The sequence below is a fragment of the Megascapheus bottae genome, chromosome 7 (genome assembly GCF_031878675.1).
Source record: "Megascapheus bottae isolate mThoBot1 chromosome 7, mThoBot2.hap1, whole genome shotgun sequence".
Classification (NCBI taxonomy): domain Eukaryota; kingdom Metazoa; phylum Chordata; class Mammalia; order Rodentia; family Geomyidae; genus Megascapheus; species Megascapheus bottae.
The window spans coordinates 12,616,902-12,632,009 of NC_143515.1; the positions used below are offsets into that span (position 1 = coordinate 12,616,902).

The following is a 15,108-nucleotide window of genomic DNA, read 5'->3' on the forward strand; positions in this document are numbered from 1 at the left end:
GGAGGAAGGAGAGCGGGGGGGGGGAGGAGGAGGAGAAGGGGAGGAAGGAGAGCGGGAGGAGGAGCAGGAGGCGCGGAGGGCGCGGGAGGGGAGGAGGCAGCGGGGGCGGCGGCGGGCCCCGCCGGCGCAGCGTGCGGAAGAGTTTGCCGCGCGAGCAGCCGGCCTCCCGCAGCAGCCGAGCGACCGGTCGCGCGGGGGCGGCCCAGGAGCGGCGGCCGCGGAGCCCCGGAACCCGCGCCAGCGGCGGAGTCAGCGGCGGCGGCGACGAGCGAGGGCAGCGCCTCCCGCCGCCGCCCGGGAGAAGCTCGTCGCGCCCGTTCGCCGCCTGGGCCCCCAGCGGCGGCGGGAGGCGCGTCTTCCCGGCCCAGTCTGCACTCGGCCCGATCGGGCCGCCCCGGCCCGCTTCGAGGTAAGAGGACCCGGCACCTGGCCACGCCGGGTCCCGGGGTGGAGTGCGCGCGCGTGGGTCGTAGGACCCCCCTTCCCGTCACCTGCTCGGCGACGCAGGGGGCCGCGCGGAGGAGAGCTTCTCTCCGCGTGCACGGCCGGGCCGCCCGGGTCAGCGCCTCCTCGGGTCCACAGCAGCGGGGACTCAGCCTGTGGACTTCAGGTGCCTCTCGCCCTGGGGAAAAGGACTAGGCACCCCCGGCCTGGGAATTGGGGGATTTTCCGAGGGTACCGCGGGGTTGAGTAGGAGCTGGGTCCCCAGATAGCAGCGTTGGAGACGGCCCGCTGTCCTCCCTCAGCCCCATCTCCCAAAAGCGTGGGGAGCGCACTCGTCTCCAGGTCCCTCGGTCCGAAATGGTCGGGGCAGGATTGGGTGTCGGGTCCCGGTGCGCTTAGACCGCGCGTGGGGCCCCCTCCCCGGGAGCCCACCAGCTCGGAGTCCGCGCGGCGACTCGTTGGGAGGGGTGCCCCCTAGCCAGACCGCACCCGCTACCTCTCGAAAGAGGAGAACCAGGGGGAAGGGACAGGTACCTAGGAGCCAAATTCACTACCAGCTCCCCTCTCTGCCCGCCACTCCTGAAGGTAAGAAAGTTTGTTTTCAGCTCTGTGATTCATAAGTAGTCACCCGTGTTGTCGACGGAACAAGATGCAAACTGTAAATATGGACCCACAAGTTCACAAAAATAGGAAATTTCCCGAGATTGTATCCAGGAGGCTTTGGTTACCAATGTGGGGGGGCAAAAAAAATGGTCAGGCATTCCACAGGTGTTCCACAGGGGTCCTAGAGGGGCGACTTCTCATGTTTCCTTAATCAGGGCTTTGGCATTCACCCCACATTCATCCAAGTGGTTAGCCTGTTTGTTTACAGGTAAATTGAATTAACTTAATTAGCAGAGGGAAGTTAGTCAATCCTTGGTCTTTAGTACCCAAGCCTTCTTTTTCCTTAATAGAAGAGGTTTTTCTCTCTCTCCCTCCTCCCCCCCTCTCATTCCCCCCATCCCTTGGACTTCCCAGGTAATTAGTTCTTGGCAAGACTCAACTGTAGCAACACTTCTCTTTCCCTCACAGCAATGAAGTCCTCATCCCCATCCGGTGAGTGGTGAATGGGCCAAGTGATTATGGCCTGCATTAAAAAACAGAGCTGCCCAAGGCACCCTTCAAATTCAAGAGTATATACTAGCTCTACCTTTCTGCTACTGAGATTTCCTGAAAGAAAAACGTTTGCTAGAGATACCCCTCCACTCCCCGAAAAATTGGTTTTGAAATAAACCCCTGAATAAATATAAACCTAATGTTTAAAAGAAAGAGTCTAACCTGGGCCACTCACTATTTTACAAAGCCAAATTCCATGTCTCATTACGGCTAAAACCAGAATCAGAAGTATTGCTATTTCTCAGCAGTCTACTTAAAGATTTAGTTAAAAATAAAGTGTGTGGCATACAATCAGTAATTACCTTCCACTTCGCAGAGACATTGGGAATGTGGCTTAGAAGAATTGTTAATAGGCTTTTAGCTAGGTTCCTCTTAAAAATCTATGCATCTGTTTTTTTTTCCTAATGTCCCACTGCATGTAAATGCAGAAATGGTTTTATTCTCACTATTTCTGGCCAGGCTAAAGAAATACACTAATAAAATGTTATTCAGGCCCCTAAGAGTTAAAAAGAGCCAAGTAAATGTTCCTTTATTTGTATGATGAAAAAAATTCCTGGGCATCATCGGAGATATTCTGATGGAACGAATCTTTTAAAATTTTTATTTTTTTTCATTGTCTTTGGGTAGTAGTACGAAAGGACTTCAATGTCAGTTTGTAAGTACAATGCATTTTTTTTTTTTTTGCCAGTTCTGGGCCTTGAACTCAGGGCCTGATCTTTGTCTTTGGGCTTTTTCAAGGCTAGTGTTCTACCACTGGAGCCATAGAACCACTTCTGGCTTTTCTGTATATGTGGTACCAAGGAATTGAACCTGGGTCTTTGTGCATGCGAGGCAAGCACCCTATCACTAGGCCAAACTCCCATACCCTGGTTTGCTTGTTTTTAAGTGAAAGACCCAACATTATTGAATTTCTTCAGGATTATGATTATATTTGTGTATCCTTTTTTGTGTCTTCATTTTTGTATGTTGATTTTTTCCCCAAAAGATTTCTTATTGAGATTGAGTGATTTCACAGTACTGTGGCGTAGTTATACTTAGCTAAAGTCACATATACATTTTAACATTCACACACTGATAATGTATGTTGATTTTTTGACAGAGTGTTGGTTTTGAATCCCAAGAACTCTTTGTTAATTTTAAAACAAATATGTGTTCTGTTTTTCACATGAATGGCCAGTTTCTTCCAATATAATTGTTGCACTGGTGGCAAGCCTCATGCTTTTCTGTTCTGGTGGTATGTCCCATGCTTTCCCAGGCTAGTGGTAGACCCCATGCTCTTTCAGGCTGGATCTTGGCTGTCCTGTGCTGATAGCATGCAGGATGCGACATTGCTTTCCCAAGGCAGGTCAGATTGAATTGTGAGGCATTGAAAATAGCCTAGTGACTCAGTGTTCTTGGCTGCGTTACACCAACAGTTTAATTGGTTTTTATCATAGCGAGCATCTAATTGGGTTTCACATTTAAATAGTGAAAATGGTACTTGATGCCTTATTTGCTTACAGAAATGTTTGATTAGCATATTCCTAGTCCTTACTCTCTTTGTAGCAAACAACAGGAGGTCAGAAATTGTCACATTCATATCTTAATCTTTTCCTCTCATCCCTACAAGGCCTCATTCATGATAGGTGCTCACTCAGTAAGTTGTGGGAAATTAGCTGACTTGTCAGTAATCACTATCCAAAGGTTAGAACTATTCCATTTTAAATTTGGTGATGATTAATATAATTTTACAGCACTAAATAAACATTTATTAAATAGGAGCATATATTTAAAAGGGGGAAGTTTTCAGGCAGTCTTTACCTCAGGTATTCTTACTTGAATTCTTTGATTGGCATTTGGGACTATTTGGTTTTTGAAGCCAAGTCATTTCTTAGATAATTTTTCCTCAGACACCATTTGAACTTTTTCAGGTCTTTATGTGCAATTCTATTTTAAAATAGTTTGTCTCTATACTGGTGCAAATGAACAATGTGTTTGCAGAGGTGGAGGGCGTAAGATCACAGAGTGCTCCTTAATCACAGACAGCCCTTGTTAAATACAGATTCTAACTCAGGATATCTGGGTTGGGATCTCAGCTTCATCATTTCTCATCTGAGCATCATTTCTGGATGCCACATAGTAACAGGATTCTGGGATTCCCTTGATCAAGTTCAGGACGTGTCTACCAAGCATATAGTGAATAGTAAATCTAGATGGTACGATGACAGAGACAGAACCTACCTGTTCCTGAAGATCCCATAAGATGAGAAGAGAGAGCTTGATTGCTTTTTTCCTAAACTGAGAATGGGGTCCTGGTAGACTGCTCTGTAGAGTTGTGGCCAGAGAAGGTCCCAGAAGAGGGATTTTCTGGAAGGACTTCCACATTGCTAACCTGGATCTGTAGTGTTATCTGAATGGAGGAACCATGTAGCTTGTAAGAGATAAAGTGCAGATTTTATAATTAAGCAGACCCCAGGTAGCTTCTGCTCAGCTACTGTGTGACTTGGACTAGCTGTTGAATTTTTGAGTCTAAGCATCCTTGCTAGAAAAAAAAAAGGTGTGCATAATGTTTACTTATCTTAGTGCCTTGGATTACATCAGCCAAGGACACGTTAAGCCTAGATTGATGTTATTGTTGATGAGAGAGAAGGGACTGACTGGGTGAGATGTTTCCTTGAATATTTTTTTCTGTGTAGTTTACCCACTAGAGATTAAGTTTGCAAACCTTCAAACTCAAGGCAGGAGAACCTAGAGAGGTAGGTCCATGGACTAGGCACTGGAAGTTAACTAGATACAAAGTAGAGCAGCTGGAAACATGGTTTCCTCCACCCTTCTTCAGGCTTAGCTTTGTTGATCTCTTACCTGAGACTATGCCTGATACTTAACCTGTAGCTTCTGTGGATCTAGACGACTTAAAAATATAATGCAGAGGGTAGCTGGCAGTGGTGGCAGACGTGCCTTGATTCTAGTCACTCCCCTACTTTTCCATTTTCCCCAGACATCAAAAGAGCCATTGCTAGCCCGAAGCTGTAGTTCATGCCTGTAAGCCTAGCTACTCAGATCTGAAGATCATCATTCAGAGTCAGCCCTGGCAGAAAAGTCTGTGAGACTTTTTTTTTTTTTGAGGGTCATGGGACTTGAACTGTGGGCCTGTGCACTGCCCCTGAGCTCTTCAGCTCATGGCTACTGCCTTACCCCTTGAGCCACTTCCCGTTTTCTAATAATTAATTACAGATATGAGTCTCAAGGTTATTAGTAACTGGGCTGGCTTTGAACCTTGATCCTCAGTTCTCAGACTGAGTAGCTAGGATTACAAGTGTGAGCCACTGCACTTGGCTCAAGTCTGTGAGACTCATCCCCAATTAAGCAAAAAAAAAAAAAAAAAACCCAAAAAACTGGAAATAGAAGTTTCCAGTTTCCAAGTGCTACAGCACCATTCTTGTGCAGAAAAAGCCATCTAAGAGCTCAAGGCCCTGAGTTCAAGCCCCAGGGTACACACATATACATACTCTCTCACAGACATGCACCATGCATGAATGAGTGTGTATGTATTATCAGTATATGTTGCAGAGGGAAGAGCCAGCACTTCACCTCTTTGCATGGTTCATTTTCCAGTGGAGCACTTTCAAGAATTAAAGTAATCAATCCTTTCAGGATAGTATAATTTATCTGATATTATTGCAGGGCATGTGGGAATTTGCCAGGGGTTCAATTTCCACTCCATACTCAAGATGACTGCTTCCTCCAGAAGGGTGCCAAAAGCAGTGGCCCTAGAAATGCTCAATATCATTCTGTTCTTCAAAGAAAATTGCCGGAAGTTCCTTTATTATTTGCAAAGATTTCTTTGCTACCATACCCTCTGCATTCCATAAATGTACATTTTGAAAACCAATTCTTAAGAGAATGGCACTGGCACTTTTGAGTGTTCAGAACTTGGACTTGAACTCAGGGCCTGGGCACTGTCCTTGAGCTTTTTTTCTTTCCTTTTTTTTTTTAAACTAAAGGATTGTACTCTAACACTTGATCCACTCCACCACTTCCAGTTTTCTGGTGGTTAATTGGAGATAAGAATATCGCAGACCTTCCTGTCTAGGGTGGCCTTGAACCATGATCTTCAGATCTCACTCTCCTGAATAGCTAGGATCACAGGCATGAGCCACTAGTGACTGGCTGGCAATGGCATCTTGATGTTTGGAGGAAATGGGAAAGTTGAGTTACTAGAGTCAAGGCGGGCCTTCAGGGCAGGGGAGAGATAGAGGGGTGAGGATAGGAATGAGACCTAGGGCCCCAGTTTTCAAGGACGCCAACTTTGTGGACTTTGCTGCTCTGCTATAGGCTGTGTTCAGAAATGTGCTTAGGTCACTGAAAATCATTCGGGCTTCCAGAAGCAGGCAAATAAGAAAATCAAGCTATGTGATTCTTCAAGTCTCTTGTGAAGCTATACAGTATTAAAAACTCATTTAGAAAGAGATTTTAAAACTTTTTTTTTATAAAGGTCTATCATATAGATTTTGGAAAAATGAAAACAATCAGCGAGGAGTAAGACAGTTGCTCCAAATTTCAAAACGTATTTTCTATCTGCCTCTTTTCTAGGCCTTGAAAGATTGTATTTGAGTTTTTTCTAATGTGGAGATGATCTTTAGACATTTCCACTTAATACAAATGATTCTATTACAAGCCAGATCACCAGTCACCATTCTATTACAAGCCAAAAAATGACCCAGATGGCTCATCCTATAGTCATTTTCTATTTTTATTTTTATTTTTGTGCTTGTAGTATGGCTTGAACTCAGGGCTTAGCATCTGTCCCTTAGTACTCTATTCTTTGAGCAACAGCTCTACTTCCAGATTTTTGCTGGTTAATTAGAGATAAGAATCTCATGGACTTTCCTGACTTTGAACCATGATCCTCAGATCTACTTCCTGAATAGCTAGATTAAAAGTGTGAGCCACTAGCAGTTGTAAAAGAGTAATCTTAAAAGATTTGAAAATGTCATTAGGAGACACAACAGTTCAGAAATCTGTTTCCCAGATGGAGGAGATGTCTTTGCAAACAGGATCCTAAGAAATTGTATTGCTTTTACGATTCATGGAGTTTGCAGTCTGATTCTGAATCCAGTTGTTGAAATGTTCATTACTCACTTAGAAACACTTTAGACCTTGTAGGAGACATAGCTGGGAAGAGTTTGCTGGGCTCTTCGACATTTTCCATCTCTGCTTGGGAAGATGTCAAAGCAAATGGGACGTGTGACGCTTATAGGAAATGGAAATCTCTCTTTAGGGAAGAGCACATTTGCCAAGTGCCATTCTTGTGCCAGGAACACTAGCCATATGTTGTCCCCTGATAGGAAAGCCAGAAGCAATATGACCAAAGGAAAAATATCTCCCCTAGGAAACAGCCCATATACAAAACCTATCTGCAGATTTCCTGGGGACACCATAAGGAACTGAGGATATATTTTGAGTCCTTATTGTATATACAAAAGCAACCCAGACATCCTGGTATAAGTAGAACTAATAGTAGACAGTCATTAAACTATCTGCAGTTAACATGACGGGTGGCAGAGCCAAACTTGAGATCACCAAGAAATAAGAATGCCTTTAAAAATTATTTAAGTCTATATCATTGGCATACACATATGAACAACATTTTGTTCTTAATTCAGACAGTTGAGTTCCATTTCAAGTCCAGCATCTGGTCCTTGGAATGGGTCTGTAGTTCTTCTGGGGTGATTTCCCAAATAGTCTACTTGAGCAGCATTCAGATTTGTCTTTAGTGTTAGGTTGAAACATCTGTTTAGTATTGAGATAGTTTTCTGCAGGTGTGACAGAATGCCCAAGATGAAGGGGGAAAGATTCCTCAGAGGTTCAATCCATGGTCACTTGGCCATGTTTCAGGCCTGTGGCAACATAGAATGTTAAGGAAGATGTGTGTAGCGGAGGAGATCTGTTCATTAAATGGCAGCCAGGAAGTGAAAGAATAAAAGAGGAAGGAGTCTCCAGTCTCATTAACCCCTTCAAAGACATGACCTGAATGACCTGACTTCTCTCAACTAAGCCCACCTTTCCAAAGTCCTACCACCTCCCAATAGTGAAATGGGATGGTGACCAAGCCTTTATAATGTCTGGGCTTTCGAGGTCTTTTAAGCTTCAAACCTTAATGAGTATGTTTGAAATTTAAAAACTTGATGACTTCATGTTTCCACTGCTTAGAAAAGGCAGGCTCATGGGGTCTGCACTTTGCAGGATGTGAGTAGTTATCATCAGCTGCCTGGTGACAGAGTAAGGGTGGACACAGGTATAGCTTGGAGCTGGCTTGAGGTGAGGGCAGAGACAAGGCCGTCTGGCTGCCCTGTTGACCTAACAAATCATTCGTTTGCCATGTCACAACTTCCACATTGGCTGTCAGCTGTATGGCTATCACTGCCAAAGATCCCTCTGCCGGTATTTTCAGATGGAGGATAGACTGTTGCTGAGAAAGAGTGCTATCCAGTTCTGGAATTAGTGCTGCTGCTGAACACACGAAGATGGTCATCTCTGTATCACCTCTCCAAGGTCTTGGTTCTAGATTTTACGTCTGTGGCTTCTCTCCTTTCTTCTTCAGTGACGTCAAAGAAAGAAACCCATTCATAGCAAACTAACATAGTAACTTGGGTATGGTCTTGAGCCAGAGACTTTGCTCCTATTTTCTTTTTTCTTTTGTCGGTGATAGGGCTTGGACTCTGGACCTGGATGCTATCCCTTAGCTCTTCAGCTCAAGGCTACCATCCTACCCCTGGGCCTGGACGTTGTCCATGAGCTCTTCTGCTCAAGGCTATCACCCTACTCCTTGAGCCACAGTGCCACTTCCTGTTTTCTAGTGGTTAATTGGAGATCAAAGTCTCATGTCGTTTGTGCCCAGGCTGGCTTTGAACCTCAATCCTCAGATCTCAGCCTCCTGAATAGGTAGGATTACAGGCATGAGTCACTGTGCTCCCCTTTGCTTCTATTTTCAGTCCGATCTGGGGTTTAGTTGATAATAGTCTGTAGGATTGATGGCTCAGGAAAAATTGGTTGTATTGGAGAGAAGCCAAGTATTTCTGAGCTGCCTGTGGGACTTTTTAACCATGGCCTTTGTCTCTCAGGTCTTCACTCTGAAAGCAGTAACATGACCTCCATCCATCCGGTCTAGGGATTATGGAAATGGTAATCACTAAATGTGTTCTAAAATCTGCTGTTCATCCCACACAACCAAGTGAAGCACTTGGTAAAACAGCTTCCTTGCATTGACTATTAGCTTTACTTTCATAAGTTTTAAACAAACACTCCTTCTGGAGATTGTGTCCAGGGGAAGCCCAGACTCCTGCATGTAGAGGTTAATGTGATCTTGGTGAAAATAGATAGATCTCCTCAGACTACATGGGAGCTTGGGTCCAGGATCCACAGCAGTGTAAAATTCTAGGATGCTCACGTGCCTTGAGGAAATGGCATGTAGTAATTGCAGATCACCTAACATATCTTCTGAATATTTATTAAAATTTTATTGTGAGGGTGATGTATAGAGGGGTTACAGTTACATTTGTAAGATAGTGAATACATGACTCTTCCAACATTGTTAACCCTTCCCGTGTTTTTCTCCCACTTTCCCTCCCCTACCTCCTCAGAGTATTGAAATCTTGTCTAGATTATTTATACTACCTAATTTGCTGGAGATGCTGTGAAAATAGTTGCTATATTGTATTGCTTGGGGCATAACAGCAAAGAAACAAGTATATATATTCAGTACAGTACTATATACAGTACCACTTTTTTTCTTGTGCATTTTCAATCTGAGGTTGGCTGAATTGACTGATATAAAACTCATGGTTATGGAAGGCAGGCTGTAGATAAAGTTACTCAGTGTAAGTCATTTTTACTCCCAGCTGTGTAATAGCTTTCTTTTTGTCTATCCCTGTACCTGGATAGTTGCATTCTGGAGAAAGAAATAAGAAAACTGGGCAGGGTGGCTCACATCCATAATCTTAGCTACCCAGGGGGAGGGGAAGAAATTCAAACAGTCATGGTTTAAGATCTCTCTAAAAACATTCATCCTTTTCTTTGGTGTACCACTGTTGGCCTATGATCTGATCTTAAATCACAGCATATGTAAATGGACATCATTGTGTCTGTTAGTGAACCCAATATGGTTGAAGAAAGAGATGGTTCAATGAAGATAGCTTGTGGCTCATACCGGAAAGCTTTGGTGCCCTGAAGTGGTCATAGCAACTGAGTGGCCTCCACAAGTCACAACTGTTTCTCCATCCATAATGAGAGAGCAAGGCTGGAAATCAAGAGGAGAACACAAGGCTTATTAAAATTAACTATAAAAATGAAAAGCAAATGGGCCGGGAGTTTAGTTTAGTGGTAGAGTACTTGCCTAGCATGCATGAAGATCTGGGTTCGATTCCTTGGTACCCCACATACATAGCAAAAAGCTGGAAGTGGTGCTGAGGCTCAAGTGGTAGAGTGCTAGCCTTGAGAAAGTCCAAGGACAGTGCTCAGGCCCTGAGCTCAAGCCCAGGACTGGCAAAAAATGAAAAGCAAAGCCAGGTCCTGTAATTCTGGCTACTCAACAGGTTGAAATTTGAAGATCTGAGGTTCAAAGCCAGTGTGAGAAGAAAGTCTGTGACACTCTTAACCTCAATTAACCATCAAGTAGCTGGAAGTGGATTTGTAGCTCAAGTAGTAGAGTGATACTCTTGAACAAAAAAGGCTCAGGGACCCACACCAGAGACAGAGAGGGACAGAGGGAGAGTGGAAGAGACAGAGAGACAGACAGGCAGACAGAGAGCAAGAGAGCAAGAACACAAAGCAAGCTGAGCACTGGTGAGTTAAGCTCATACCTGTAACCCTAGCTACTCAAAAAGTTGAGATGTGAGGATAATAGTTTGACATCAGACAGGAGACTCTTTTCTCCAACTAACCAGCAATAAGGCAAAAGTGGAACAGTGGCTCAAGTCATAGATCACCTTGAGTGAAAAAGCTATGGGAGAGTGCCCAGGCCTTGAGTTCAAACCTTAGTACCAGCACACTCAAGAAAAGAAAAGAAGGAAGGAAGAAAGAAGGAAATAGAGAAAAGAAAGAAGACAAAGCTTTTTTTTGTTTTGTTTGTAATTACTTACTGCTGTGACCAGTTCACCTGTCAGAGTCCTGACATCAAGCTGGGTAAATGGCAAACTGGAGGTGTTTTCTTGTGGAATGAAGTACTTGACTTTTCTCAGACAAGGTGAATGCTAGCAAATGAAAACAGCATATCCCAGCATCCTCTTGAACGCAACATAATGGGGAACCCAAGGTACTTGATATAGAAGGATGTCTTGGCAGTTGCTCAGGGTGGCACAGTCTGCTTGCCATTTATAAGAACAAAGTACCTAGATAACCTTTTGTGTCTAAGATTTCAAACTAAACCAAATAGCCTGTGTAGATTCTCATGGGTTCTGAGACTGTATGGACTTTGTGGAGCTGTGACAGATGTCATGTGCTTTCCTGTAACCTTTCTTTTTATATATGTATATTTTTTTTATAAAGAGCATTGGTGTGAAGTATTGCTGTCCAGCTCCCTCTACCCCAGAAGGATCTTTAAAAATTTATTTATTTGCAGTACTGGGTGTTGACCTCAGTCTCATGTTGCCTCTGTTGGTGCTCTACCACTTGAGTCATTAGGACTGTCCTTCTCAGATTGGCTTCGAACTTCGATCCTCTGATCTCCGCTTCCTCAGTAGTTAGGATTACAAGCATCAGCTACCAGTGTTTGACTTTTTTTTTTCTTTTGAAAAGAGGTCCCTTATGTTACCCAGGCTATTCTTGAACTCATGATGCACCTCCATGCTGGAATGAAAGGCATGTACCACCACACCTGATCTGAATTCTGTAAGTTGCATCCTGTGACAGATATAGTGCAGAGCAAGACTCAACCTGTTCTCAATGGAACCAGGAATGTATTCACAGACATTTATGGTTACTTAATTGATTTAAGGTAGAAAGAAAAGAATTCAGTGGTCACCCAGTGCAATTGTGGCTTGTGGTTTTCCACATGACATTTGGAAACATCACGGTCTGTCCCTGAGCCCAGAGCTCAAAGGTGACCCCTCTAGGTAGCTCCGTGCATTCCTGTCTCTGCTGAGATCCAAGGAGGGTTGTTCTCAGGCTCTAGTTCCAGCAAGTCAGCCTGTGCACCCACCACCCAGAGGTTCTGGAAGGCCATGCTGTGGACTAATGCCAACTTTGCTTATCTTTCTTCATGCTCTCCACAATCTGCACTGGGACATGTGTATTATAAGATATGGAAGGCAGTTCTGCAACCACTGGGTACAGGGAGAAACAGGACGAGATTGCAAACAACCCGTCCCCGTTCCCTGCTGAGGAGCGGCTCGCTTTGTTCATCTCTGACATCCGACTGTCTTTCAGATAAACAGAATATGTGCCCAGAACTCGCTCCCAAAGCAGATGAATAAAATTGAGTAACTATTTGAGTAACTCTTTAAATGGCAAGATAACTGTACATCTTTATGAGATACAGTGTGTTCTTCTAGTACATCTTTATCAGCTCAGGAAATAGGTTATCTGTAGTTGTCTGTTCCCCATGATAAAGACATTCAAAACCTCCTCTTCTTGCTATTTTGAATTATACATTAAAATATTATTAACTGTAATTGCCATCTGCAGGAGTAACTTAAACAACTTTTAAAAAATGCTTTATCACTTAAAGTATACCTCCTGCCACTCTTGACATTGGTTATTAGGGTAAGGCACCACTGGGGCCCGAACTTAAAGCCTTAGCAGTGTCCCTTAGGTTTTCTCCTCAAGGCTGGCACTCTAGTACTTGAGCCACAGCTCCAATTCCAGCTTTTGGGTGAATAATTAGAGATGAGTCTTACAGACTTTCCTGAACCATGATCCTCAGATCTCTGCCTCCTGTGATTAAAGGCATGAGCCACTGGTGACCAGCTGACACTGGTTATTCTATTTTATTTTTTTCCAGTTCTGAGCTTGAGCTCAGGGCCTGAGCACTGTCCTTGGACTTTCCAAAGGTTAGAGCTCTACCACTGAGTTGCAGCACCACTTCCAGTTTTTTATATGTATGTGGTACCGGGGAATCGAACCCGGGTCTTCGTGCATGTGAGGCAAGCACTCTATCAGTAGGCCAAACTCCCAGCCCTGACATTGGTTATTTTTGAGATAGGATCTCTCTTTATGCAACTATGGGGAACCTGGGCTGCTTTTGTCCCTATGTCACTGGGGATGACAGGTACTTATACTTTTCACAGCCTTTATGCTTTTTTGTAGCTAGGATAGTAGATGTGCAGTATTGTTCCCAGTTATTGATTGAGATGAAGTTTTTTCTTTTTTTCTTTTTGCCACTCCTGAGGCTTTGAACTTGGGGCCTGAGCACTGTCCCTGGGCTTTCTCAAGGCTAGAGCTCTACCACTTGAACCACAGCATCACTTCCGGCTTTTTCTATATATGAGGTACTGAGGAATTGAACCTGGGTCTTTGTGCATGCTAGGCAAGCACTCTTACCACTAGGTCCCTATTCCCAACCCAACTGAGATGAAGTTTTAAGAATTTTTTCTCCCACACTCCCATATCTGCTTCCCAAGTAGTAGGATTATAGGCATGAGCCACTGTACCTAACATTTTTTATGATGAAACATAGTTTATTGACAACATAGCTTAGCAGAATTAACACTATATTCTAGTTACTATATTCTAGTCCTAACTTGCCTAATTCTATCTTGCCTATCCAGCACACCCACTGGACTCACCTCTTTGACATGTCTTAGTTGAACAGAGCTTGTTGTTAGATGCAGCTCCCAGTCCTGTCACGGTTTGAGCTCTGGGGCCCCACAAGTTTAAATCCTCATCAGTCCTCTCTGGGAAGGAACAGCTCCTGCAGGGCAAAGGTCCTTTAACCACAGTCTCAGTTAAGGCCAGCAGAAGTGCTGTCCCTTATTCTGGGTCCTTTGCTTATATCGGTCCTTGGCTGCTCCTCTCTGGCCTAAACTCCTTGTTTGATTCAGATTGGTTAGGGCCAGAAAAGTCTCTTTCGGATTGGTTGTGCACAAGAGTGTGCTGGTATCTTACTCTAACTCTTATGGCCAGTTGTCTGGACTCTTAGTCATTTATAATTACTCTATCTCGTGTACCTGGGTGCTGGCCGTTTCCATCGTTACTGCTACTGCCCTGTCCTAGTGGTTTTATCTCTTAGGGTCACATGCCTTTAGATACAAGTTGGCATTGAAAATACACTTCTGTAAGTATTTTAGCTGTATTTTATCCCATTGTTTTTCATTCTAATCATACTCATTATATTAGTATTTCATATCATATCATTCTAGTATATTCATATCATATTCGTTATGCTTGTATTTTCACATTACCCTCTGTTCTGCCTTCACATCTTATGCTCATAACAGAGTCCTAAAGATTTGTCTGCCCAGGCTGACTTTGAATTGTGATGCTAAATCTCAAACTGTTTACTTGTTTGAAGTGTTAGAGTCAGAAGGCTTGGAGTATAAAGAAATAGCTCAACACAAGCAAAGGTTTATTCAGAGAAGAAAACCACTCGAGGAGAATCTGTAGCCGAAACTGCTTACAGGCTGGCACCTCTGAACCCAAGTAAGTGGTGTACCTGGAGGGAGTAGAAGGTTCCCTTGACTCTGAGCTCATCACTGTGGTACCACCTCCTCCCTACCCTTTCCCTATTTAATCATTCTCTGTCATTAATTCTTCCCCCCTCCATCTTTCCCAGCACTCCTCCACCTCTGGCCTGGCCTGTAAGTTTGGATCTCCTGACTTTTTTTTTTTCTTTTTTGCCAGTCCTGGACTTTGAGCTCAGGGCCTGAACACTGTCCTTGGTCTTTTTCAAGGCTAGAGCTCTACCACTTGAGCCACAGCATAATTTCTGGCTTTTTTCTATGTATGTGGTACCGAGGAATCAAACCCAGCTCTTTGTGCATGCTAGGCAGGCACTCTACTACTAGGCTAAACTCCCAGCCCTGTACTTGACTTTTAACTACTTCTAATAGTGCTCCATAAGTGTAGTCTGGGAGTCAGGATCAACCACAGATTTTATTTTTATTTTTTTTCTTTCCAGTAACTTCATTTTTATTTAAAATGATAGCAAATATAAAATTAAAATAGTTGATATGTCTAATGACAGACCAAAAAAGGAAAAAAAGAAAACCTTATTACTGGGCCAGGAGTTTGGCCTAGTGGTAAAGTGCTTGCCTAGCATGCACGAAGACCCGGGTTCGATTCCTTGGTACCACATACATAGAAAAAAGCCGGAAGTGGTGCTGAGGCTCAAGTGGTAGAGCTCTAGCCTTGAGAAAGTCTAAGGACAGTGCTCAGGCCCTGAGCCCAAGCCCAGGACTGGCAAAAAAAAAAAAAAAGAAAACCTTATTACTTTGACATTATTGAGAACATTTTTTTTCTTGCTCTCTCAACCACAGATTTTTTATTTATTTTTTTATTGTAGTTAATAAAAGGGTTACATGATATTTGCCAGAT

At 43.7% G+C, this 15,108-nt stretch overlaps 1 protein-coding gene across 2 annotated transcripts in view; it reads left to right on the top strand.

The window, feature by feature from the left end:
- The first annotated feature begins 335 nt into the window (after nucleotides 1–335).
- Npas2 (neuronal PAS domain protein 2) overlaps nucleotides 336–15,108 on the top strand; it is a 174,195-nt gene continuing 159,422 nt past the window's right edge. Inside the window, exon 1 of one of the 2 annotated variants that reach the window (XM_090336518.1) lies at nucleotides 336–409. The gene's annotated coding sequence lies outside the window, so the exon portion shown is untranslated. Of the gene's footprint in view, nucleotides 410–809; nucleotides 1,030–15,108 lie in introns of those variants that run through there. The other variant, XM_090336519.1, reaches the window with a different exon arrangement.